At 36.2% G+C, this 5,128-nt stretch overlaps 1 non-coding gene across 1 annotated transcript; it reads right to left on the reverse strand.

Moving 5' to 3' along the window:
- Positions 1-3,265: 3,265 nt before the first annotated feature.
- Positions 3,266-3,330, reverse strand: LOC127192537 (small nucleolar RNA SNORD109A). Its single transcript, XR_007831006.1, has one exon. It is a non-coding gene; the product is annotated as a small nucleolar RNA SNORD109A (small nucleolar RNA).
- Between the last annotated feature and the right edge of the window lie 1,798 nt (positions 3,331-5,128).

Genomic DNA, 5,128 nt, shown 5'->3' on the forward strand with positions numbered 1-5,128 from the left:
GATCAGATAAACAAATTAAATAGTCAGATTTCTCCTACAGAAATGGCAGCAGTCATCAAAAGTTTCCTAAGGAAAAAAAAGCCCAGAGCCAGATGGTTTCAGTTCAGAATTCTACCTTAACTTCAAAGAAGAGCTATTACCAATACTCTTCAAACTACTTCACAAAGTAGGAACAGATGGAACATTACCAAACTCATTTTCTGAGGCCATCATCACGTTGATACTCAAAGCTCACAAAGACCCAAAAAAGGGAACTTCAGACCAATTCCTCTTATGAACATTGATGCAAAAATATTCAAAAAAACACTTGCTAACTGAATCTAAGAACACATTAAAGATATTCACCGTGACCAAGTAGGCTTCATCCCAGGCATGCAAGGATAGTTCAATATGTAGATATCTATCAATGTAATCCAACATATAACCAAACTGAATGAAAAAAAAAAAACACATGATCATCTCCTTAGATGCTGACAAAGGATTTGACAAAAATCCAACACCCATTCATCTTTAAAGCCTTGGAGAGATCATGGATACCTAAACATACCTAAACATAATAAAGGCTATATACAGCAAGCCAATAACCAAATTAAATGGAGAGACAAGGATATTCCACTAACATCAGGGACTAGACATGGCTGCCCACTATCTCCATATCTCTTCAATATATTACTTGATGTTCTAGCTAGAACAATAAGACAACAAAAGGAGATCAAGAGGATCCACATTGGAAAAGAAAAAGTCAGATTATCCCTATTCATTGATAATATGACACCGTACATAACTGGCTCTGAAAACTCCACTCCTACAGCTGATAAACACCTTCAGCAAAGTGGCTAGATACAAAATCAACTCAAAAGTCAGTAGCCCTCCTGTATACAAATTACATCTATGCTAAGAAAGAAATTAGGGAAACTGCACTCTTCAGTATAGCCACAAATAATATAAAGTATGTATATGTAACTCCAACCAAGCAAATGAAAGACTTACATGAAAAAAACCTTTGTCATTGAAGGAGGAAGTTGAAGATAATATCAGAAGATGGAAAATTCTCCCTTGTTCATGTATTGGGATCTGAACAAAACAGAGAATTCTCAACAGAGGAATATCACATGGCTGAGAATCACTTAAAGAAATGTTCAACATCCTTAGTCATCACAGAAATGTAAATTAAAACAACTCCTTACTCCAGGCAGAATGTCTAAGTTAAAAAACTAAAATGACAGCATATGTGGGCAAAGATGTGCAGAAAGAGAAGCACTCCTTCACTGTTGGTGGGAGTGCAGACTTATACAACAACTTTGGGAATAAATCTAGCACTTTCTCAGAAAAATAGGAACAGTGCTATCTCAAGATCCAGCTATATTCCTCCCAGGAATATAGACAAAATACACCATACACAAGAACATTTATCAACTATGTTCATAGTAGCTTTATTTATTATATCCTGAAGTCCCTCAACTGAAGAATGGATAAAGAAATTGTTGTACATTTACACAATGGAATACAATTCAACTATTAAAAATAAAGAAACCTTGAAATTTGTAGGGAAATGGATGGAACTAGAAATTATCATCCTGAGTGATGTAACCCAGATTCAGAAAGACATACTTGGTATATTTTCACTTATAAGTGGATATTATCCCTATATGGATGTCCTCTGAGAGTCTCCACTCAGTGAGGGTTCAAGACAGATGATGGGGCTTAGTTCTGGACTCCAGATGACAGTAGTATGGAATAATGGGGCCTTGGAAAACCCAACGTATTCAGGAACCCCACAAAGTAACCATCAAGGCTGCTGAATCTGTACCACTGGGGGTGTGCCCAAACTGTTATACCAAACCTAGACACCCTGTTAAGAATTAGCCAATGGGCAGCTAATTCTCCACAGTTGTAGAGAGTAGATGCTGCATCTGACATGAACTGTCACTTTTATCACTTCCTCTTAGTGGGGAGGCCCTTCGGCCCACAGAGTAAGGGGAAGTAGGCTATCAGAATGAGATATGATAGGGTGTAGTTGTATGTGGGGGATGTGTTCCCCTTTTGTCAGAGTTATAGAAAATAGGAAGAGGGAAAAAGATGATGAGAGGGTGAGAATAGTGAAAAAGATGGAGGGAGTGTGGGAACGGGAAGATGAAAGTGAGGCAATAGCAAGATGTAATCTGCATAAACTATAATAAAATATAGCCTGAGTTGGTATCTTTGGAGTATTTTGCACTTCAAATCTCACCTTGGACAATTCATCCTACTAGATTTAAATGTCATCAAATTGCTTAAGAAGGATATACACATAATCATGTGAACTGAATGTTTGCTTCCTACATGATAAAAATGAAACAGGATATATGTATCAGTTTTGATTTAACTGTGAGGTTTCTGAAATATTAAAAGAAGGATATTTATTTTGTGGTCCTTTTTTTCTTGGCTGATGGGTAAGGTATCTGATTCATTACCTATACTCTCTATGTATCTGCTTGTATTATAGTTTTTGTTTTTGGTTAATTATTTTCCTAGGTCCAGGATAAGAACCAAATTGTATTGAAAGACATGTCAGTCTTTGTTTGTGACCAGCAAGAAGTATGTGAATGCAATCAACTAGCCAAAAATAACACACACTTAGAGAAGTTGATATAAATACTTAACTTATGTTGGATCAAGAGTGATGGCTTCCAAGACTAGGACAATGTCCTAAGATGTCATCGATCAGCAAAATAAAAATTTGAAGTACCCTGCTAGAGAAGACAACCATTATTCTCCAGACATGGTCCAGGCTCTAAGATGAAAGACAAATTCAATCTACAAAGTTACTAAATGAATGATCCTGAAAATACTCTGTGTACCTCCCTTGTGTGAGGGAAGGGGAGAGACATGGTTCTCAACGATCATTGGTACTTGTGGCATGAGCCTTACCACTACTTCATGTCACTTTGCTACATATAGGGAAGGGCTGCCTTTGTGAATTAGAAGTGAACTGCATTTGAAATAGAGGCTGCATCAATTCCCAAACTTCTTTGGTTTAACTTTTTTTGCACATGCATTAGCCAAGAACTGAAATGCGTGTATACATTTAATGGCTATGTTATTGTCTTTTAAAATGGAAAGCAATGAATAAAATATTAAGGTAACTTGGGGCACTGTAACAATGCCCATTTGCTAAAAATCTAGGGTACTGGAGACAATCTGCACAATTATCAGTCATCTTTCAAAACCAAAGAGTGCCAGCAACATCTGAAAAACTCATTAATCTCAAGTGGACCTCAGATCTGGACCTCAGATCACATCTGTACAAGTCAGTCAACGTCCTCAGATACTTGTTGTCATCATAGATCCAGAAAAGCCCTCTCTCAACACATGAGTGTTTCAGCTGCACATGAAGTCTCAGATAGCCAGACTCCTGGGATTTGAAATGGAAATTCACAATTGTGCAAGAGGTATATACATCAGTCTCTCAACAGTGCTATTGACAAACCAGGATATTGAATTATTTGCCTTTATCCTTATTATCATAACAGAGAAAAATATCAAAAATTGTGTTGGACTAGAGTTTTGGACCCCAAAATCATACAATTCGAATGTTTATGGTCACAGGATTTCAATCCTTAAAATATATTTCAGTGCAATAAGGAAAAATATCAAATATTAAAAACATCATTTTTTCTACATATCTGTTCATAAGCATCTTTATTTGTAATTTTGATTTCAGTCTATTCATCATGAACCTGTAGTTGAGTTCTCCTCTCCTTTCTCCTGTATGATATATCTACCTCTACATATTTCAGTGCCCAATATTGACCCTGCAGGTATTCCTGAAAATATCAGTGTTCTGCTCCATTTGTGAATTGTGTCCATGTCCATCTTCTCCATCAATATTTCCTGACTCAGTTCAGGCAAACTCCACATGGCCTCCTATATTAAGCTCTTTCTACATCATGAGGAATCCTGCAGGTACTTGATAGAGAAATATCTTGGGAATGTATGTGTCTGAGTCTGTAATACCTTCTTTGAATTACCATATCACATTTTATCCCTTCATATGAACTGACAAAGTATCTATATCAGAGCTCACTAAGAGACAGAGTAGTATACAAGAAACCTGTTCTTACTGATTTGTCTGACTTTGGAATCTACTATTAGGCTCAGTATACACATATTTATAGAATATTAACTAATGTAATTTTCTTAGCTCCATTTTATATGATAAAAGCTTTAAGAAAATTCATTTGAAATTAACACAGCAATATTGTCATATGTGATTCTAGTTAGAAGGGTTTTAATCATATATTACTTGCGTTTGACAATCCACATCAATGCAGCAATGATGCACTAAATTTCTAAGAGTTATTGTCTGTGCTCTAAAAGCCTAGACTCCTAGTACTCTATCATCACCCTTTGAGTACTGCACCAATCAGTGTAGAAATAACAGTTAATAATTCTATGAGTTTGAACAACAATAAGAGGAATGAATCAAGAAGAGACTTGATACCTAGGAGCATATACAAGGGGAGGTGGTCTCTCTGTCACAGTCAGAGGGGAGGGGAATAGGGGGAAAGCGGAAGGGAGAAATTATATATAATTTCTATATAAATTAGAAAAAAAGAAATGCTGGACACCTCTATTCATCAGGAAATGTAAATTAAAACAACTCTGAAATTCCATCTTAAACTCGTTAGAATTGCTAAGATGAAAAACTTAAGTGACAGCACATACGAGTGAACATGTAGGGAAAGGTGGAGGTACAAACTTGTACAACCACTTTGAAAATCAATCTGTCTCTTTCTCAGAAAATCAGAAATAGTTCTATCTCAAGAACAAGATTTACCATTCATAGGCATATACCCAAAAGACGCTCCACAATACAACAAGGACATTTGTTCAACTATGTTTATTGAAGCTTCCATGATGATTGCCAGAATCCAGAAACAACCTAGATGTTTCTCAGCGGAGAATGTGTTATGAAACTGTGGAACATTTACACAATGGAATGCTACTCAGCTGTTAAAAAAAAAAAGAAATCTTGAAATCTGCAGGGAAATAGATAGAACTAGAAATGATCATCCCAAGTGAGGTAACCCAGGACCAGAAAGATGCACAATGTATAAGTGGATATTAGCCCCAAAATAAAGGATAA

The sequence above is a fragment of the Acomys russatus genome, chromosome 7, assembly GCF_903995435.1.
Source record: "Acomys russatus chromosome 7, mAcoRus1.1, whole genome shotgun sequence".
In the NCBI taxonomy this organism is placed as follows: Eukaryota; Metazoa; Chordata; class Mammalia; order Rodentia; family Muridae; genus Acomys; species Acomys russatus.